This window comes from Carcharodon carcharias, chromosome 14 (genome assembly GCF_017639515.1).
Source record: "Carcharodon carcharias isolate sCarCar2 chromosome 14, sCarCar2.pri, whole genome shotgun sequence".
Lineage (NCBI taxonomy): Eukaryota > Metazoa > Chordata > Chondrichthyes > Lamniformes > Lamnidae > Carcharodon > Carcharodon carcharias.
Window position 1 is genome coordinate 94462977 of NC_054480.1, and position 20841 is coordinate 94483817.

Sequence of the window (20841 nt, forward strand, 5' to 3'; positions counted from 1 at the left end):
TCGCCCGTTCTCTCTCTCCCCCGTTCTCCTCTCTCTCCCTCGCATTCTCCTCTCTCTCTCTCTCCCTCGCCCGTTCTCCTCTCTCTCCCTCGCCCGTTCTCCTCTCTCTCCCTCGCCCGTTGTCTCTCTTGCCCATTCTCCTCTCTCTCTCTCTCGCCCGTTCTCCTCTCCCTCGCCCGTTCTCCTCTCTCTCTCCCTCGCCCGTTCTCCTCTCTCTCTCCCTCGCCCGTTCTCCTCTCTCTCTCCCTCGCCCGTTCTCCTCTCTCTCTCCCTCGCCCGTTCTCCTCTCTCTCTCCCTCGCCCGTTCTCCTCTCTCTCTCCCTCGCCCGTTCTCTCTCTCGCCCGTTCTCCTCTCTCTCTCCCTCGCATTCTCCTCTCTCTCTCTCTCTCCCTCGCCCGTTCTCCTCTCTCTCCCTCGCCCGTTCTCCTCTCTCTCCCTCGCCTGTTCTCCTCTCTCTCCCTCGCCCGTTCTCCTCTCTCTCCCTCGCCCGTTGTCTCTCTTGCCCATTCTCCTCTCTCTCTCTCTCTCGCCCGTTCTCCTCTCCCTCGCCCGTTCTCCTCTCCCTCGCCCGTTCTCCTCTCCCTCGCCCGTTCTCTCTCACGCCCGTTCTCTCTCACGCCCGTTCTCTCTCACGCCCGTTCTCTCTCACGCCCGTTCTCTCTCACGCCCGTTCTCTCTCACGCCCGTTCTCTCTCACGCCCGTTCTCTCTCACGCCCGTTCTCTCTCACGCCCGTTCTCTCTCACGCCCGTTCTCTCTCACGCCCGTTCTCCTCTCTCTCTCTCCCTCGCCCGTTCTCCTCTCTCTCTCTCCCTCGCCCGTTCTCCTCTCTCTCTCTCATTCCTTTCGCCCGTTCTCCTCTCTCCCTCCTTTCGCCCGTTCTCCTCACTCTCTCTCTCTCTCTCCCTCGCCCGTTCTCCTCTCTCGCCCGTCCTCCTCTCTCGCCCGTCCTCCTCTCTCGCCCGTCCTCCTCTCTCGCTCCCTTGCCCGTCCTCCTCTCTCGCTCCCTCGCCCGACCTCCTCTCTCTCCCTCCCCCGCCCCTGCTCCTCTCCCCCGCCCCTGCTCCTCTCCCCCGCCCCTGCTCCTCTCCCCCGCCCCTGCTCCTCTCCCTCGCCCGTTCTCCTCTCTCTCTCCCTCGCCCGTTCTCCTCTCTCTCTCCCTCGCCCGTTCTCCTCTCTCTCTCCCTCGCCCGTTCTCCTCTCTCTCTCCCTCGCCCGTTCTCCTCTCTCTCTCCCTCGCCCGTTCTCCTCTCTCTCTCCCTCGCCCGTTCTCCTCTCTCTCTCCCTCGCCCGTTCTCCTCTCTCTCTGCCTCGCCCGTTCTCCTCTCTCTCTCTCTCGCCCGTTCTCCTCTCTCTCTCCCTCGCCCGTTCTCCTCTCTCTCTCCCTCGCCCGTTCTCTCTCTCGCCCGTTCTCCTCTCTCTCTCCCTCGCATTCTCCTCTCTCTCTCTCTCCCTCGCCCGTTCTCCTCTCTCTCCCTCGCCCGTTCTCCTCTCTCTCCCTCGCCCGTTCTCCTCTCTCTCCCTCGCCCGTTCTCCTCTCTCTCCCTCGCCCGTTCTCCTCTCTCTCCCTCGCCCGTTCTCCTCTCTCTCCCTCGCCCGTTCTCCTCTCTCTCCCTCGCCCGTTCTCCTCTCTCTCCCTCGCCCGTTCTCCTCTCTCTCCCTCGCCCGTTGTCTCTCTTGCCCATTCTCCTCTCTCTCTCTCCCTCGCCCGTTCTCCTCTCCCTCGCCCGTTCTCCTCTCCCTCGCCCGTTCTCCTCTCCCTCGCCCGTTCTCCTCTCCCTCGCCCGTTCTCCTCTCCCTCGCCCGTTCTCCTCTCCCTCGCCCGTTCTCCTCTCCCTCGCCCGTTCTCCTCTCCCTCGCCCGTTCTCCTCTCCCTCGCCCGTTCTCCTCTCCCTCGCCCGTTCTCCTCTCCCTCGCCCGTTCTCTCTCGCCCGTTCTCTCTCACGCCCGTTCTCTCTCACGCCCGTTCTCCTCTCTCTCTCTCCCTCGCCCGTTCTCCTCTCTCTCTCTCCCTCGCCCGTTCTCCTCTCTCTCTCTCATTCCTTTCGCCCGTTCTCCTCTCTCCCTCCTTTCGCCCGTTCTCCTCACTCTCTCTCTCTCTCCCTCGCCCGTTCTCCTCTCTCGCCCGTCCTCCTCTCTCGCTCCCTTGCCCGTCCTCCTCTCTCGCTCCCTCGCCCGACCTCGTCTCTCTCCCTCCCCCGCCCCTGCTCCTCTCCCCCGCCCCTGCTCCTCTCCCCCGCCCCTGCTCCTCTCCCTCGCCCCTGCTCCTCTCTCTCTCCCTCGCCCGTTCTCCTCTCTCTCTCGCCCTCGCCCGTTCTCCTCTCTCTCTCTCCCTCGCCCGTTCTCCTCTCTCTCTCCCTCGCCCGTTCTCCTCTCTCTCTCCCTCGCCCGTTCTCCTCTCTCTCTCCCTCGCCCGTTCTCCTCTCTCTCTCTCTCGCCCGTTCTCCTCTCTCTCTCTCTCGCCCGTTCTCCTCTCTCTCCCTCGCCCGTTCTCCTCTCTCTCCCTCGCCCGTTCTCCTCTCTCTCCCTCGCCCGTTCTCCTCTCTCTCCCTCGCCCGTTCTCCTCTCTCTCCCTCGCCCGTTCTCCTCTCTCTCCCTCGCCCGTTCTCCTCTCTCTCCCTCGCCCGTTCTCCTCTCTCTCTCCCTCGCCCGTTCTCCTCTCTCTCTCCCTCGCCCGTTCTCCTCTCTCTCTCCCTCGCCCGTTCTCCTCTCTCTCTCCCTCGCCCGTTCTCTTCTCTCTCTCCCTCGCCCGTTCTCCTCTCTCTCTCCCTCGCCCGTTCTCCTCTCTCTCTCCCTCGCCCGTTCTCCTCTCTCTCTCCCTCGCCCGTTTTCCTCTCTCTCCCTCGCCCGTTCTCCTCTCTCTCTCCCTCGCCCGTTCTCCTCTCTCTCTGCCTCGCCCGTTCTCCTCTCTCTCTCCCTCGCCCGTTCTCCTCTCTCTCTCCCTCGCCCGTTCTCCTCTCTCTCTCCCTCGCCCGTTCTCCTCTCTCTCTCCCTCGCCCGTTCTCCTCTCTCTCTCCCTCGCCCGTTCTCCTCTCTCTCTCCCTCGCATTCTCCTCTCTCTCTCTCCCTCGCCCGTTCTCCTCTCTCTCCCTCGCCCGTTCTCCTCTCTCTCCCTCGCCCGTTCTCCTCTCTCTCCCTCGCCCGTTCTCCTCTCTCTCCCTCGCCCGTTCTCCTCTCACTCCCTCGCCCGTTCTCTCTCTTGCCCATTCTCCTCTCTCTCTCTCTCTCGCCCGTTCTCCTCTCCCTCGCCCGTTCTCCTCTCCCTCGCCCGTTCTCCTCTCCCTCGCCCGTTCTCCTCTCCCTCGCCCGTTCTCCTCTCCCTCGCCCGTTCTCCTCTCCCTCGCCCGTTCTCCTCTCCCTCGCCCGTTCTCCTCTCCCTCGCCCGTTCTCCTCTCCCTCGCCCGTTCTCCTCTCCCTCGCCCGTTCTCCTCTCCCTCGCCCGTTCTCCTCTCCCTCGCCCGTTCTCTCACGCCCGTTCTCTCTCACGCCCGTTCTCTCTCACGCCCGTTCTCCTCTCTCTCTCTCCCTCGCCCGTTCTCCTCTCTCTCTCTCCCTCGCCCGTTCTCCTCTCTCTCTCTCATTCCTTTCGCCCGTTCTCCTCTCTCCCTCCTTTCGCCCGTTCTCCTCACTCTCTCTCTCTCCCTCGCCCGTTCTCCTCTCTCGCCCGTCCTCCTCTCTCGCTCCCTTGCCCGTCCTCCTCTCTCGCTCCCTCGCCCGACCTCGTCTCTCTCCCTCCCCCGCCCCTGCTCCTCTCCCCCGCCCCTGCTCCTCTCCCCCGCCCCTGCTCCTCTCCACCGCCCCTGCTCCTCTCCCCCGCCCCTGCTCCTCTCTCTCTCCCTCGCCCGTTCTCCTCTCTCTCTCGCCCTCGCCCGTTCTCCTCTCTCTCTCTCCCTCGCCCGTTCTCCTCTCTCTCTCCCTCGCCCGTTCTCCTCTCTCTCTCCCTCGCCCGTTCTCCTCTCTCTCTCCCTCGCCCGTTCTCCTCTCTCTCTCTCTCGCCCGTTCTCCTCTCTCTCTCTCTCGCCCGTTCTCCTCTCTCACCCTCGCCGTTCTCCTCTCTCTCCCTCGCCCGTTCTCCTCTCTCTCCCTCGCCCGTTCTCCTCTCTCTCCCTCGCCCGTTCTCCTCTCTCTCCCTCGCCCGTTCTCCTCTCTCTCCCTCGCCCGTTCTCCTCTCTCTCCCTCGCCCGTTCTCCTCTCTCTCTCCCTCGCCCGTTCTAGTCTCTCTCTCTCCCTCGCCCGTTCTCCTCTCTCTCTCCCTCGCCCGTTCTCCTCTCTCTCTCCCTCGCCCGTTCTCTTCTCTCTCTCCCTCGCCCGTTCTCCTCTCTCTCTCCCTCGCCCGTTCTCCTCTCTCTCTCCCTCGCCCGTTCTCCTCTCTCTCTCCCTCGCCCGTTTTCCTCTCTCTCCCTCGCCCGTTCTCCTCTCTCTCTCCCTCGCCCGTTCTCCTCTCTCTCTGCCTCGCCCGTTCTCCTCTCTCTCTCCCTCGCCCGTTCTCCTCTCTCTCTCCCTCGCCCGTTCTCCTCTCTCTCTCCCTCGCCCGTTCTCCTCTCTCTCTCCCTCGCCCGTTCTCCTCTCTCTCTCCCTCGCCCGTTCTCCTCTCTCTCTCCCTCGCATTCTCCTCTCTCTCTCTCTCCCTCGCCCGTTCTCCTCTCTCTCCCTCGCCCGTTCTCCTCTCTCTCTCCCTCGCCCGTTCTCCTCTCTCTCTCCCTCGCCCGTTCTCCTCTCTCTCTCCCTCGCCCGTTCTCCTCTCTCTCTCCCTCGCCCGTTCTCCTCTCTCTCTCCCTCGCCCGTTCTCCTCTCTCTCTCCCTCGCATTCTCCTCTCTCTCTCTCTCCCTCGCCCGTTCTCCTCTCTCTCCCTCGCCCGTTCTCCTCTCTCTCCCTCGCCCGTTCTCCTCTCTCTCCCTCGCCCGTTCTCCTCTCTCTCCCTCGCCCGTTCTCCTCTCTCTCCCTCGCCCGTTCTCCTCTCTCTCCCTCGCCCGTTCTCCTCTCTCTCCCTCGCCCGTTCTCCTCTCACTCCCTCGCCCGTTGTCTCTCTTGCCCATTCTCCTCTCTCTCTCTCTCTCGCCCGTTCTCCTCTCCCTCGCCCGTTCTCCTCTCTCTCTCCCTCGCCCGTTCTCCTCTCTCTCTCCCTCGCCCGTTCTCTCTCTCGCCCGTTCTACTCTCTCTCTCCCTCGCATTCTCCTCTCCCTCTCTCCCTCGCATTCTCCTCTCCCTCTCTCCCTCGCCCGTTCTCCTCTCTCTCCCTCGCCCGTTCTCCTCTCTCTCCCTCGCCCGTTCTCCTCTCTCTCCCTCGCCCGTTCTCCTCTCTCTCCCTCGCCCGTTCTCCTCTCTCTCCCTCGCCCGTTCTCCTCTCTCTCCCTCGCCCGTTCTCCTCTCTCTCCCTCGCCCGTTGTCTCTCACGCCCGTTCTCTCTCACGCCCGTTCTCTCTCACGCCCGTTCTCTCTCACGCCCGTTCTCTCTCACGCCCGTTCTCTCTCACGCCCGTTCTCTCTCACGCCCGTTCTCTCTCACGCCCGTTCTCCTCTCTCTCTCTCCCTCGCCCGTTCTCCTCTCTCTCTCCCTCGCCCGTTCTCCTCTCTCTCTCTCATTCCTTTCGACCGTTCTCCTCACTCTCTCTCTCTCTCCCTTGCCCGTCCTCCTCTCTCGCTCCCTCGCCCGACCTCCTCTCTCTCCCTCCCCCGCCCCTGCTCCTCTCCCCCGCCCCTGCTCCTCTCCCCCGCCCCTGCTCCTCTCCCCCGCCCCTGCTCCTCTCCCCCGCCCCTGCTCCTCTCCCCCGCCCCTGCTCCTCTCCCCCGCCCCTGCTCCTCTCCCCCGCCCCTGCTCCTCTCCCTCGCCACTTCTCCTCTCTCTCTCCCTCGCCCGTTCTCCTCTCCCTCGCCCGTTCTCCTCTCTCTCTCCCTCGCCCGTTCTCCTCTCTCTCTCCCTCGCCCGTTCTCCTCTCTCTCTCCCTCGCCCGTTCTCCTCTCTCTCTCTCTCGCCCGTTCTCCTCTCTCTCTCCCTCGCCCGTTCTCCTCTCCCTCGCCCGTTCTCCTCTCCCTCGCCCGTTCTCCTCTCTCTCTCCCTCGCCCGTTCTCCTCTCTCTCTCTCTCGCCCGTTCTCCTCTCTCTCCCTCGCCCGTTCTCCTCTCTCTCTCCCTCGCCCGTTCTCCTCTCGCTCTCCCTCGCCCGTTCTCCTCTCGCTCTCCCTCGCCCGTTCTCCTCTCTCTCTCCCTCGCCCGTTCTCCTCTCTCTCTCCCTCGCCCGTTCTCCTCTCTCTCCCTCGCCCGTTCTCCTCTCTCTCCCTCGCCCGTTCTCCTCTCTCTCCCTCGCCCGTTCTCCTCTCTCTCCCTCGCCCGTTCTCCTCTCTCTCCCTCGCCCGTTCTCCACTCACTCCCTCGCCCGTTCTCCTCTCTCTCCCTCGCCCGTTCTCCTCTCTCTCCCTCGCCCGTTCTCCTCTCTCTCCCTCGCCCGTTCTCCTCTCTCTCTCCCTCGCCCGTTCTCCTCTCTCTCTCCCTCGCCCGTTCTCCTCTCTCTCTCCCTCGCCCGTTCTCCTCTCTCTCTCCCTCGCCCGTTCTCCTCTCTCTCTCCCTCGCCCGTTCTCCTCTCTCTCTCCCTCGCCCGTTCTCCTCTCTCTCTCCCTCGCCCGTTCTCCTCTCTCTCTCCCTCGCCCGTTCTCCTCTCTCTCTCCCTCGCCCGTTCTCCTCTCTCTCTCCCTCGCCCGTTCTCCTCTCTCTCTCCCTCGCCCGTTCTCCTCTCTCTCTCCCTCGCCCGTTCTCCTCTCTCTCTCCCTCGCCCGTTCTCCTCTCTCTCTCCCTCGCCCGTTCTCCTCTCTCTCTCCCTCGCCCGTTCTCCTCTCTCTCTCCCTCGCCCGTTCTCCTCTCTCTCTCCCTCGCCCGTTCTCCTCTCTCTCTCCCTCGCCCGTTCTCCTCTCTCTCCCTCGCCCGTTCTCCTCTCTCTCTCCCTCGCCCGTTCTCCTCTCTCTCTCCCTCGCCCGTTCTCCTCTCTCTCTCCCTCGCCCGTTCTCCTCTCTCTCTCCCTCGCCCGTTCTCCTCTCTCTCTCCCTCGCCCGTTCTCCTCTCTCTCTCCCTCGCCCGTTCTCCTCTCTCTCTCCCTCGCCCGTTCTCCTCTCTCTCTGCCTCGCCCGTTCTCCTCTCTCTCTCTCTCGCCCGTTCTCCTCTCTCTCTCCCTCGCCCGTTCTCCTCTCTCTCTCCCTCGCCCGTTCTCTCTCTCGCCCGTTCTCCTCTCTCTCTCCCTCGCATTCTCCTCTCTCTCTCTCTCCCTCGCATTCTCCTCTCTCTCTCTCTCCCTCGCCCGTTCTCCTCTCTCTCCCTCGCCCGTTCTCCTCTCTCTCCCTCGCCCGTTCTCCTCTCTCTCCCTCGCCCGTTCTCCTCTCTCTCCCTCGCCCGTTCTCCTCTCTCTCCCTCGCCCGTTCTCCTCTCTCTCCCTCGCCCGTTCTCCTCTCTCTCCCTCGCCCGTTCTCCTCTCTCTCCCTCGCCCGTTGTCTCTCTTGCCCATTCTCCTCTCTCTCTCTCTCTCGCCCGTTCTCCTCTCCCTCGCCCGTTCTCCTCTCCCTCGCCCGTTCTCCTCTCCCTCGCCCGTTCTCCTCTCCCTCGCCCGTTCTCCTCTCCCTCGCCCGTTCTCCTCTCCCTCGCCCGTTCTCCTCTCCCTCGCCCGTTCTCCTCTCCCTCGCCCGTTCTCCTCTCCCTCGCCCGTTCTCCTCTCCCTCGCCCGTTCTCCTCTCCCTCGCCCGTTCTCCTCTCCCTCGCCCGTTCTCCTCTCCCTCGCCCGTTCTCCTCTCCCTCGCCCGTTCTCCTCTCCCTCGCCCGTTCTCCTCTCCCTCGCCCGTTCTCCTCTCCCTCGCCCGTTCTCCTCTCCCTCGCCCGTTCTCTCTCTCGCCCGTTCTCTCTCACGCCCGTTCTCTCTCACGCCCGTTCTCCTCTCTCTCTCTCCCTCGCCCGTTCTCCTCTCTCTCTCTCATTCCTTTCGCCCGTTCTCCTCTCTCCCTCCTTTCGCCCGTTCTCCTCACTCTCTCTCTCTCTCCCTCGCCCGTTCTCCTCTCTCGCCCGTCCTCCTCTCTCGCTCCCTTGCCCGTCCTCCTCTCTCGCTCCCTCGCCCGACCTCCTCTCTCTCCCTCCCCCGCCCCTGCTCCTCTCCCCCGCCCCTGCTCCTCTCCCCCGCCCCTGCTCCTCTCCCCCGCCCCTGCTCCTCTACCCCGCCCCTGCTCCTCTCTCTCTCCCTCGCCCGTTCTCCTCTCTCTCTCGCCCTCGCCCGTTCTCCTCTCTCTCTCTCCCTCGCCCGTTCTCCTCTCTCTCTCCCTCGCCCGTTCTCCTCTCTCTCTCCCTCGCCCGTTCTCCTCTCTCTCTACCTCGCCCGTTCTCCTCTCTCTCTCTCTCGCCCGTTCTCCTCTCTCTCTCTCTCGCCCGTTCTCCTCTCTCTCCCTCGCCCGTTCTCCTCTCTCTCCCTCGCCCGCTCTCCTCTCTCTCCCTCGCCCGTTCTCCTCTCTCTCCCTCGCCCGTTCTCCTCTCTCTCCCTCGCCCGTTCTCCTCTCTCTCCCTCGCCCGTTCTCCTCTCTCTCCCTCGCCCGTTCTCCTCTCTCTCCCCCTCGCCCGTTCTCCTCTCTCTCTCCCTCGCCCGTTCTCCTCTCTCTCTCCCTCGCCCGTTCTCTTCTCTCTCTCCCTCGCCCGTTCTCCTCTCTCTCTCCCTCGCCCGTTCTCCTCTCTCTCTCCCTCGCCCGTTCTCCTCTCTCTCTCCCTCGCCCGTTTTCCTCTCTCTCCCTCGCCCGTTCTCCTCTCTCTCTCCCTCGCCCGTTCTCCTCTCTCTCTCCCTCGCCCGTTCTCCTCTCTCTCTGCCTCGCCCGTTCTCCTCTCTCTCTCCCTCGCCCGTTCTCCTCTCTCTCTCCCTCGCCCGTTCTCCTCTCTCTCTCCCTCGCCCGTTCCCCTCTCTCTCTCCCTCGCCCGTTCTCCTCTCTCTCTCCCTCGCCCGTTCTCCTCTCTCTCTCCCTCGCCCGTTCTCCTCTCTCTCTCCCTCGCCCGTTCTCCTCTCTCTCTCCCTCGCATTCTCCTCTCTCTCTCTCTCCCTCGCCCGTTCTCCTCTCTCTCCCTCGCCCGTTCTCCTCTCTCTCCCTCACCCGTTCTCCTCTCTCTCCCTCGCCCGTTCTCCTCTCTCTCCCTCGCCCGTTCTCCTCTCTCTCCCTCGCCCGTTGTCTCTCTTGCCCATTCTCCTCTCTCTCTCTCTCTCGCCCGTTCTCCTCTCCCTCGCCCGTTCTCCTCTCTCTCTCCCTCGCCCGTTCTCCTCTCTCTCTCCCTCGCCCGTTCTCTCTCTCGCCCGTTCTACTCTCTCTCTCCCTCGCATTCTCCTCTCTCTCTCTCCCTCGCCCGTTCTCCTCTCTCTCCCTCGCCCGTTCTCCTCTCTCTCCCTCGCCCGTTCTCCTCTCTCTCCCTCGCCCGTTCTCCTCTCTCTCCCTCGCCCGTTCTCCTCTCTCTCCCTCGCCCGTTCTCCTCTCTCTCCCTCGCCCGTTCTCCTCTCTCTCCCTCGCCCGTTGTCTCTCACGCCCGTTGTCTCTCACGCCCGTTCTCTCTCACGCCCGTTGTCTCTCACGCCCGTTCTCTCTCACGCCCGTTCTCTCTCACGCCCGTTCTCTCTCACGCCCGTTCTCTCTCACGCCCGTTCTCTCTCACGCCCGTTCTCTCTCACGCCCGTTCTCCTCTCTCTCTCTCCCTCGCCCGTTCTCCTCTCTCTCTCCCTCGCCCGTTCTCCTCTCTCTCTCTCATTCCTTTCGCCCGTTCTCCTCACTCTCTCTCTCTCTCCCTTGACCGTCCTCCTCTCTCGCTCCCTCGCCCGACCTCCTCTCTCTCCCTCCCAGGCCCCTGCTCCTCTCCCCCGCCCCTGCTCCTCTCCCCCGCCCCTGCTCCTCTCCCCCGCCCCTGCTCCTCTCCCCCGCCCCTGCTCCTCTCCCCCGCCCCTGCTCCTCTCCCCCGCCCCTGCTCCTCTCCCTCGCCACTTCTCCTCTCTCTCTCCCTCGCCCGTTCTCCTCTCCCTCGCCCGTTCTCCTCTCTCTCTCCCTCGCCCGTTCTCCTCTCTCTCTCCCTCGCCCGTTCTCCTCTCTCTCTCTCTCGCCCGTTCGCCTCTCTCGCCCGTTCGCCTCTCTCGCCAGTTCTCCTCTCTCTCGCTCCCTCGCCCGTTCTCCTCCCTCGCCCGTTCTCCTCCCTCGCCCGTTCTCCTCCCTCGCCCGTTCTCCTCCCTCGCCCGTTCTCCTCCCTCGCCCGTTCTCCTCCCTCGCCCGTTCTCCTCCCTCGCCCGCTCTCCTCCCTCGCCCGCTCTCCTCTCTCTCTCCCTCGCCCGTTCTCCTCTCTCTCTCCCTCGCCCGTTCTCCTCTCTCTCTCCCTCGCCCGTTCTCCTCTCTCTCTCCCTCGCCCGTTCTCCTCTCCCTCTCGCCCTCGCCCGTTCTCCTCTCTCTCTCCCTCGCCCGTTTTCCTCTCTCTCTCCCTCGCCCGTTTTCCTCTCTCTCTCCCTCGCCCGTTTTCCTCTCTCTCTCCCTCGCCCGTTCTCCTCTCCCTCGCCCGTTCTCCTCTCTCTCTCTCGCCCGTTCTCCTCTCTCTCCCTCGCCCGTTCTCCTCTCTCTCTCCCTCGCCCGTTCTCCTCTCGCTCTCCCTCGCCCGTTCTCCTCTCGCTCTCCCTCGCCCGTTCTCCTCTCGCTCTCCCTCGCCCGTTCTCCTCTCGCTCTCCCTCGCCCGTTCTCCTCTCGCTCTCCCTCGCCCGTTCTCCTCTCTCTCTCCCTCGCCCGTTCACCTCTCTCTCCCTCGCCCGTTCTCCTCTCTCTCCCTCGCCCGTTCTCCTCTCTCTCCCTCGCCCGTTCTCCTCTCTCTCCCTCGCCCGTTCTCCTCTCTCTCCCTCGCCCGTTCTCCTCTCTCTCCCTCGCCCGTTCTCCACTCACTCCCTCGCCCGTTCTCCTCTCTCTCCCTCGCCCGTTCTCCTCTCTCTCCCTCGCCCGTTCTCCTCTCTCTCTCCCTCGCCCGTTCTCCTCTCTCTCTCCCTCGCCCGTTCTCCTCTCTCTCTCCCTCGCCCGTTCTCTCTCTCTCTCCCTCGCCCGTTCTCCTCTCTCTCTCCCTCGCCCGTTCTCCTCTCTCTCTCCCTCGCCCGTTCTCCTCTCTCTCTCCCTCGCCCGTTCTCCTCTCTCTCTCCCTCGCCCGTTCTCCTCTCTCTCTCCCTCGCCCGTTCTCCTCTCTCTCTCCCTCGCCCGTTCTCCTCTCTCTCTCCCTCGCCCGTTCTCCTCTCTCTCTCCCTCGCCCGTTCTCCTCTCTCTCTCCCTCGCCCGTTCTCCTCTCTCTCTCCCTCGCCCGTTCTCCTCTCTCTCTCCCTCGCCCGTTCTCCTCTCTCTCTCCCTCGCCCGTTCTCCTCTCTCTCTCCCTCGCCCGTTCTCCTCTCTCTCTCCCTCGCCCGTTCTCCTCTCTCTCTCCCTCGCCCGTTCTCCTCTCTCTCTCCCTCGCCCGTTCTCCTCTCTCTCTCCCTCGCCCGTTCTCCTCTCTCTCTCCCTCGCCCGTTCTCCTCTCTCTCTCCCTCGCCCGTTCTCCTCTCTCTCTCCCTCGCCCGTTCTCCTCTCTCTCTCCCTCGCCCGTTCTCCTCTCTCTCTCCCTCGCCCGTTCTCCTCTCTCTCTCCCTCGCCCGTTCTCCTCTCTCTCTCCCTCGCCCGTTCTCCTCTCTCTCTCCCTCGCCCGTTCTCCTCTCTCTCTCCCTCGCCCGTTCTCCTCTCTCTCTCCCTCGCCCGTTCTCCTCTCTCTCTCCCTCGCCCGTTCTCCTCTCTCTCTCCCTCGCCCGTTCTCCTCTCTCTCTCCCTCGCCCGTTCTCCTCTCTCTCTCCCTCGCCCGTTCTCCTCTCTCTCTCCCTCGCCCGTTCTCCTCTCTCTCTCTCCCTCGCCCGTTCTCCTCTCTCTCTCCCTCGCCCGTTCTCCTCTCTCTCTCCCTCGCCCGTTCTCCTCTCTCTCTCCCTCGCCCGTTCTCCTCTCTCTCTCCCTCGCCCGTTCTCCTCTCTCTCTCCCTCGCCCGTTCTCCTCTCTCTCTCCCTCGCCCGTTCTCCTCTCTCTCTCCCTCGCCCGTTCTCCTCTCTCTCTCCCTCGCCCGTTCTCCTCTCTCTCTCCCTCGCCCGTTCTCCTCTCTCTCTCCCTCGCCCGTTCTCCTCTCTCTCTCCCTCGCCCGTTCTCCTCTCTCTCTCCCTCGCCCGTTCTCCTCTCTCTCTCCCTCGCCCGTTCTCCTCTCTCTCTCCCTCGCCCGTTCTCCTCTCTCTCTCCCTCGCCCGTTCTCCTCTCTCTCTCCCTCGCCCGTTCTCCTCTCTCTCTCCCTCGCCCGTTCTCCTCTCTCTCTCCCTCGCCCGTTCTCCTCTCTCTCTCCCTCGCCCGTTCTCCTCTCTCTCTCCCTCGCCCGTTCTCCTCTCTCTCTCCCTCGCCCGTTCTCCTCTCTCTCTCCCTCGCCCGTTCTCCTCTCTCTCTCCCTCGCCCGTTCTCCTCTCTCTCCCTCGCCCGTTCTCCTCTCTCTCTCCCTCGCCCGTTCTCCTCTCTCTCTCCCTCGCCCGTTCTCCTCTCTCTCTCCCTCGCCCGTTCTCCTCTCTCTCTCCCTCGCCCGTTCTCCTCTCTCTCTCCCTCGCCCGTTCTCCTCTCTCTCTCCCTCGCCCGTTCTCCTCTCTCTCTCCCTCGCCCGTTCTCCTCTCTCTCTCCCTCGCCCGTTCTCCTCTCTCTCTCCCTCGCCCGTTCTCCTCTCTCTCTCCCTCGCCCGTTCTCCTCTCTCTCTCCCTCGCCCGTTCTCCTCTCTCTCTCCCTCGCCCGTTCTCCTCTCTCTCTCCCTCGCCCGTTCTCCTCTCTCTCTCCCTCGCCCGTTCTCCTCTCTCTCTCCCTCGCCCGTTCTCCTCTCTCTCTCCCTCGCCCGTTCTCCTCTCTCTCTCCCTCGCCCGTTCTCCTCTCTCTCTCCCTCGCCCGTTCTCTCTCTCGCCCGTTCGCTCTCTCGCCCGTTCGCCTCTCTCGCCAGTTCTCCTCTCTCTCGCTCCCTCGCCCGTTCTCCTCCCTCGCCCGTTCTCCTCCCTCGCCCGTTCTCCTCCCTCGCCCGTTCTCCTCCCTCGCCCGTTCTCCTCCCTCGCCCGTTCTCCTCCCTCGCCCGTTCTCCTCCCTCGCCCGTTCTTCTCCCTCGCCCGTTCTCCTCCCTCGCCCGCTCTCCTCCCTCGCCCGCTCTCCTCTCTCTCTCCCTCGCCCGTTCTCCTCTCTCTCTCCCTCGCCCGTTCTCCTCTCTCTCTCCCTCGCCCGTTCTCCTCTCTCTCTCCCTCGCCCGTTCTCCTCTCTCTCTCCCTCGCCCGTTCTCCTCTCTCTCTCCCTCGCCCGTTCTCCTCTCCCTCTCGCCCTCGCCCGTTCTCCTCTCTCTCTCCCTCGCCCGTTTTCCTCTCTCTCTCCCTCGCCCGTTTTCCTCTCTCTCTCCCTCACCCGTTCTCCTCTCTCTCTCTCTCGCACGTTCTCCTCTCTCTCGCTGTCTCTCTCGCCCGTTATCCTCTCTCTCGCTGTCTCCCTCGCCCGTTCTCCTCTCTCTCGCTGTCTCCCTCGCCCGTTCACCTCTCTCTCTCCCTCGCCCGTTCTCCTCTCTCTCTCTCCCTCGCCCGTTCTCCTCTCTCTCTCTCCCTCGCCCGTTCTTCTCTCTCTCTCCCCCTCGCCCGTTCCCCTCTCTCTCTCCCTCGCCCGTTCTCCTCTCTCTCTCTCCCTCGCCCGTTCTCCTCTCTCTCTCCCTCGCCCGTTCTCCTCTCGCTCTCTCTCCCTCGCCCGTTCTCCTCTCTCTCTCTCTCCCTCGCCCGTTCTCCTCTCTCTCTCTCTCCCTCGCCCGTTCTCCTCTCTCTCTCTCCCTCGCCCGTTCTCCTCTCTCTCTCTCTCCCTCGCCCGTTCTCCTCACTCTCTCTCTCCCTCGCCCGTTCTCCTCTCTCTCTCTCTCTCCCTCGCCCGTTCTCCTCTCTCTCTCTCTCCCTCGCCCGTTCTCCTCTCTCTCTCTCTCCCTCGCCCGTTCTCCTCTCTCTCTCTCTCTCTCTCCCTCGCCCGTTCTCCTCTCTCTCTCTCCCTCGCCCGTTCTCCTCTCTCTCTCCCTCGCCCGTTCTCCTCTCTCTCTCTCCCTCGCCCGTTCTCCTCTCTCTCTCTCCCTCGCCCGTTCTCCTCTCTCTCTCTCCCTCGCCCGTTCTCCTCTCTCTCTCTCTCCCTCGCCCGTTCTCCTCTCTCTCTCTCCCTCGCCCGTTCTCCTCTCTCTCTCTCCCTCGCCCGTTCTCCTCTCTCTCTCTCCCTCGCCCGTTCTCCTCTCTCTCTCTCCCTCGCCCGTTCTCCTCACTCTCTCTCTCCCTCGCCCGTTCCCCTCTCTCTCTCTCCCTCGCCCGTTCTCCTCTCTCTCTCTCCCCCGTTCTCCACTCTCTCTCTCTCGCCCGTTCTCCTCTCTCTCGCTGTCTCCCTCGCCCGTTCTCCTCTCTCTCTCTCCCTCGCCCGTTCACCTCTCTCTCTCTCCCTCGCCCGTTCGACTCTCTCTCTCACCCTCGCCCGTTCTCCTCTCTCTCTCCCTCGCCCGTTCTCCACTCTCTCTCTCCCTCGCCCGTTCTCCTCTCTCTCTCTCTCCCTCGCCCGTTCTCCTCTCTCTCTCTCCCTCGCCCGTTCTCCACTCTCTCTCTCTCGCCCGTTCTCCTCTCTCTCGCTGTCTCCCTCGCCCGTTCTCCTCTCTCTCTCTCCCTCGCCCGTTCACCTCTCTCTCTCTCCCTCGCCCGTTCTCCTCTCTCTCTCTCCCTCGCCCGTTCTCCTCTCTCTCTCTCCCTCGCCCGTTCTCCTCTCTCTCTCTCCCTCGCCCGTTCTCCTCTCTCTCTCCCTCGCCCGTTCTCCTCTCTCTCTCCCTCGCCCGTTCTCCTCTCTCTCTCTCTCTCCCTCGCCCGTTCTCCTCTCTCTCTCTCTCCCTCGCCCGTTCTCCTCTCTCTCTCCCTCGCCCGTTCTCCTCTCTCTCTCCCTCGCCCGTTCTCCTCTCTCTCTCTCTCCCTCGCCCGTTCTCCTCTCTCTCTCTCTCTCCCTCGCCCGTTCTCCTCTCTCTCTCTCTCCCTCGCCCGTTCTCCTCTCTCTCTCTCTCCCGCGCCCGTTCTCCTCTCTCTCTCTCTCTCCCTCGCCCGTTCTCCTCTCTCTCTCTCTCCCTCGCCCGTTCTCCTCTCTCTCTCTCTCCCTCGCCCGTTCTCCTCTCTCTCTCTCTCTCCCTCGCCCGTTCTCCTCTCTCTCACCCTCGCCCGTTCTCCTCTCTCTCTCCCTCGTCCATTCTCCTCTCTCTCTCCCTCGTCCATTCTCCTCTCTCCCTCCCTCGCCCGTTCTCTCCCTCGCCTGTTCTCCTCTCTCTCTCTATCCCTCGCCTGTTGACTCTCTCGCCCGTTCTCCTCTCTCTCTCGCCCGTTCTCCCTCTCCCGTTCTCCTCTCTCTCTCTCTCCCTCGCCCGTTCTCCTCTCTATCTCTCTCTCCCTCGCCCGTTCACCTCTCTCTCTCCCTCGCCCGTTCTCGTCTCTCTCTCCCCCTCGCCCGTTCCCCTCTCTCTCTCTCCCTCGCCCGTTCTCCTCTCTCTCTCTCCCTCGCCCGTTCTCCACTCTCTCTCTCTCGCCCGTTCTCCTCTCTCTCGCTGTCTCCCTCGCCCGTTCTCCTCTCTCTCTCTCCCTCGCCCATTCACCTCTCTCTCTCCCTCGCCCGTTCTCCTCTCTCTCTCTCCCTCGCCCGTTCTCCTCTCTCTCTCTCCCTCGCCCGTTCTCCTCTCTCTCTCTCCCTCGCCCGTTCCACTCTCTCTCGCTGTCTCCCTCGCCCGTTCTCCTCTCTCTCTCTCCCTCGCCCGTTCTCCTCTCTCTCTCTCCCTCGCCCGTTCTCCTCTCTCTCTCCCTCGCCCGTTCACCTCTCTCTCTCTCCCTCGCCCGTTCTCCTCTCTCTCTCTCTCCCCCTCGCCCGTTCTCCTCTCTCTTTCTCTCCCTCGCCCGTTCTCCTCTCTCTCTCCCTCGCCCGTTCTCCTCTCTCTCTCCCTCGCCCGTTCTCCTCTCTCTCTCTCTCTCCCTCGCCCGTTCTCCTCTCTCTCTCCCTCGCCCGTTCTCCTCTCTCTCTCCCTCGCCCGTTCTCCTCTCTCTCTCCCTCGCCCGTTCTCCTCTCTCTCTCTCTCTCCCTCGCCCGTTCTCCTCTCTCTCTCTCTCACCCTCGCCCGTTCTCCTCTCTCTCTCCCTCGCCCGTTCTTCTCTCTCTCTCCCCCTCGCCCGTTCTCCTCTCTCTCTCCCCCTCGCCCGTTCTCCTCTCTCTCTCTCCCTCGCCCGTTCTCCTCTCTCTCTCTCCCTCGCCCGTTCTCCTCTCTCTCTCTCGCCCGTTCTCCTCTCTCTCTCTCCCTCGCCCGTTCTCCTCTCTCTCTCTCCCTCGCCCGTTCTCCTCTCTCTCTCTCCCTCGCCCGTTCTCCTCTCTCTCTCTCCCTCGCCCGTTCTCCAATCTCTCTCTCCCTCGCCCGTTCTCCTCTCTCTCTCTCCCTCGCCCGTTCTCCTCTCTCTCTCTCTCTCCCTCGCCCGTTCTCCTCTCTCTCTCTCCCTCGCCCGTTCTCCTCTCTCTCTCTCCCTCGCCGATTCTCCTCTCTCGCCCGTTCGCCTCCCTCGCCCGTTCTCCTCTCTCTCTCTCCCTCGCCGATTCTCCTCTCTCGCCCGTTCGCCTCTCTCGCCCGTTCTCCTCTCTCTCGCTCCCTCGCCCGTTCTCTTCTCGCTCCCTCGCCCGTTCTCTTCTCCCTCCCTCGCCCGTTCTCCTCTCCCTCCCTCGCCCGTTCTCCTCCCTCGCCCGTCCTCCTCCCTCGCCCGTTCTCCTCCCTCGCCCGTTCTCCTCCCTCGCCCGTTCTCCTCCCTCGCCCGTTCTCCTCCCTCGCCCGTTCTCCTCCCTCGCCCGTTCTCCTCACTCTCTCTCTCCCTCGCCCGTTCTCCTCTCTCTCTCTCTCCCTCGCCCGTTCTCCTCTCTCTCTCTCTCCCTCGCCCGTTCTCCTCTCTCTCTCCCTCGCCCGTTCTCCTCTCTCTCTCCCTCGCCCGTTCTCCTCTCTCTCTCTCTCGCCCGTTCTCCTCTCTCTCTCCCTCGCATTCTCCTCTCTCTCTCTCTCCCTCGCCCGTTCTCCTCTCTCTCCCTCGCCCGTTCTCCTCTCTCTCCCTCGCCCGTTCTCCTCTCTCTCCCTCGCCCGTTCTCCTCTCTCTCCCTCGCCCGTTCTCCTCTCTCTCCCTCGCCCGTTCTCCTCTCTCTCCCTCGCCCGTTGTCTCTCTTGCCCATTCTCCTCTCTCTCTCTCTTGCCCGTTCTCCTCTCTCTCTCCCTCGCCCGTTCTCCTCTCTCTCTCCCTCGCCCGTTCTCCTCTCTCTCTCCCTCGCCCGTTCTCCTCTCTCTCTCCCTCGCCCGTTCTCCTCTCTCTCTCCCTCGCCCGTTCTCCTCTCTCTCTCCCTCGCCCGTTCTCCTCTCTCTCTCCCTCGCCCGTTCTCCTCTCTCTCTCCCTCGCCCGTTCTCCTCTCTCTCTCCCTCGCCCGTTCTCCTCTCTCTCTCCCTCGCCCGTTCTCCTCTCTCTCTCCCTCGCCCGTTCTCCTCTCCCTCTCGCCCTCGCCCGTTCTCCTCTCTCTCTCCCTCGCCCGTTTTCCTCTCTCTCTCCCTCGCCCGTTTTCCTCTCTCTCTCCCTCACCCGTTCTCCTCTCTCTCTCCCTCACCCGTTCTCCTCTCTCTCTCCCTCGCCCGTTCTCCTCTCTCTCTCCCTCGCCCGTTCTCCTCTCTCTCTCCCTCGCCCGTTCTCCTCTCTCTCTCCCTCGTCCGTTCTCCTCTCTCTCTCCCTCGTCCATTCTCCTCTCTCCCTCCCTCGCCCGTTCTCCACTCTCCCTCCCTCGCCCGTTCTCTCCCTCGCCTGTTCTCCTCTCTCTCTCTATCCCTCGCCTGTTGACTCTCTCGCCCGTTCTCCTCTCTCTCTCGCCCGTTCTCTACCTCTCCCGTTCTCCTCTCTCTCTCTCTCCCTCGCCCGTTCTCCTCTCTATCTCTCTCTCCCTCGCCCGTTCACCTCTCTCTCTCTCCCTCGCCCGTTCTCCTCTCGCTCCCTCTCCCTCGCCCGTTCTCCTCTCTCTCTCTCTCCCTCGCCCGTTCTCCTCTCTCTCTCTCTCCCTCGCCCGTTCTCCTCTCTCTCTCTCTCCCTCGCCCGTTCTCCTCACTCTCTCTCTCCCTCGCCCGTTCTCCTCTCTCTCTCTCTCCCTCGCCCGTTCTCCTCTCTCTCTCTCTCTCCCTCGCCCGTTCTCCTCTCTCTCTCTCTCTCTCTCCCTCGCCCGTTCTCCTCTCTCTCTCTCTCTCTCTCCCTCGCCCGTTCTCCTCTCTCTCTCTCTCCCTCGCCCGTTCTCCTCTCTCTCTCTCTCCCTCGCCCGTTCTCCTCTCTCTCTCTCTCCCTCGCCCGTTCTCCTCTCTCTCTCCCTCGTCCATTCTCCTCTCTCCCTCCCTCGCCCATTCTCCTCTCTCCCTCCCTCGCCCGTTCTCTCCCTCGCCTGTTCTCCTCTCTCTCTCTATCCCTCGCCTGTTGACTCTCTCGCCCGTTCTCCTCTCTCTCTCGCCCGTTCTCCCTCTCCCGTTCTCCTCTCTCTCTCTCTCCCTCGCCCGTTCTCCTCTCTATCTCTCTCTCCCTCGCCCGTTCTCCTCTCTCTCTCTCTCCCTCGCCCGTTCTCCTCTCTCTCTCTCTCCCTCGCCCGTTCTCCTCTCTCTCTCCCTCGCCCGTTCTCCTCTCTCTCTCCCTCGCCCGTTCTCCTCTCTCTCTCCCTCGCCCGTTCTCCTCTCTCTCTCCCTCGCCCGTTCTCCTCTCTCTCTCCCTCGCCCGTTCTCCTCTCTCTCTCCCTCGCCCGTTCTCCTCTCTCTCTCTCTCTCCCTCGCCCGTTCTCCTCTCTCTCTCTCTCACCCTCGCCCGTTCTCCTCTCTCTCTCCCTCGCCCGTTCTTCTCTCTCTCTCCCCCTCGCCCGTTCTCCTCTCTCTCTCCCCCTCGCCCGTTCTCCTCTCTCTCTCTCCCTCGCCCGTTCTCCTCTCTCTCTCTCCCTCGCCCGTTCTCCTCTCTCTCTCTCTCGCCCGTTCTCCTCTTTCTCTCTCCCTCGCCCGTTCTCCTCTCTCTCTCTCCCTCGCCCGTTCTCCTCTCTCTCTCTCCCTCGCCCGTTCTCCAATCTCTCTCTCCCTCGCCCGTTCTCCTCTCTCTCTCTCCCTCGCCCGTTCTCCACTCTCTCTCTCTCGCCCGTTCTCCTCTCTCTCTCTCTCTCCCTCGCCCGTTCTCCTCTCTCTCTCTCTCTCCCTCGCCCGTTCTCCTCTCTCTCTCTCCCTCGCCCGTTCTCCTCTCTCTCTCCCTCGCCGATTCTCCTCTCTCGCCCGTTCGCCTCCCTCGCCCGTTCTCCTCTCTCTCTCTCCCTCGCCGATTCTCCTCTCTCGCCCGTTCGCCTCTCTCGCCCGTTCTCCTCTCTCTCGCTCCCTCGCCCGTTCTCTTCTCGCTCCCTCGCCCGTTCTCTTCTCCCTCCCTCGCCCGTTCTCCTCTCCCTCCCTCGCCCGTTCTCCTCCCTCGCCCGTCCTCCTCCCTCGCCCGTTCTCCTCCATCGCCCGTTCTCCTCCCTCGCCCGTTCTCCTCCCTCGCCCGTTCTCCTCCCTCGCCCGTTCTCCTCACTCTCTCTCTCCCTCGCCCGTTCTCCTCTCTCTCTCTCTCCCTCGCCCGTTCTCCTCTCTCTCTCTCTCCCTCGCCCATTCTCCTCTCTCTCTCCCTCGCCCGTTCTCCTCTCTCTCTCCCTCGCCCGTTCTCCTCTCTCTCTCTCTCGCCCGTTCTCCTCTCTCTCTCCCTTGCATTCTCCTCTCTCTCTCTCTCCCTCGCCCGTTCTCCTCTCTCTCCCTCGCCCGTTCTCCTCTCTCTCCCTCGCCCGTTCTCCTCTCTCTCCCTCGCCCGTTCTCCTCTCTCTCCCTCGCCCGTTCTCCTCTCTCTCCCTCGCCCGTTCTCCTCTCTCTCCCTCGCCCGTTCTCCTCTCTCTCCCTCGCCCGTTCTCCTCTCTCTCCCTCGCCCGTTGTCTCTCTTGCCCATTCTCCTCTCTCTCTCTCGCCCGTTCTCCTCTCTCTCTCCCTCGCCCGTTCTCCTCTCTCTCTCCCTCGCCCGTTCTCCTCTCTCTCTCCCTCGCCCGTTCTCCTCTCTCTCTCCCTCGCCCGTTCTCCTCTCTCTCTCCCTCGCCCGTTCTCCTCTCTCTCTCCCTCGCCCGTTCTCCTCTCTCTCTCCCTCGCCCGTTTTCTCTCTCGCCCGTTCTCCTCTCTCTCTCCCTCGCATTCTCCTCTCTCTCTCACCCTCGCCCGTTCTCCTCTCTCTCTCCCTCGCCCGTTCTTCTCTCTCTCTCCCCCTCGCCCGTTCCCCTCTCTCTCTCTCCCTCGCCCGTTCTCCTCTCTCTCTCTCCCTCGCATTCTCCTCTCTCTCTCTCCCTCGCCCGTTCTCCTCTCTCTCCCTCGCCCGTTCTCCTCTCTCTCCCTCGCCCGTTCTCCTCTCTCTCCCTCGCCCGTTCTCCTCTCTCTCCCTCGCCCGTTCTCCTCTCTCTCCCTCGCCCGTTCTCCTCTCTCTCCCTCGCCCGTTGTCTCTCTTGCCCATTCTCCTCTCTCTCTCTCTCTCGCCCGTTCTCCTCTCCCTCGCCCGTTCTCCTCTCCCTCGCCCGTTCTCCTCTCCCTCGCCCGTTCTCCTCTCCCTCGCCCGTTCTCCTCTCCCTCGCCCGTTCTCCTCTCCCTCGCCCGTTCTCCTCTCCCTCGCCCGTTCTCCTCTCCCTCGCCCGTTCTCCTCTCCCTCGCCCGTTCTCCTCTCCCTCGCCCGTTCTCCTCTCCCTCGCCCGTTCT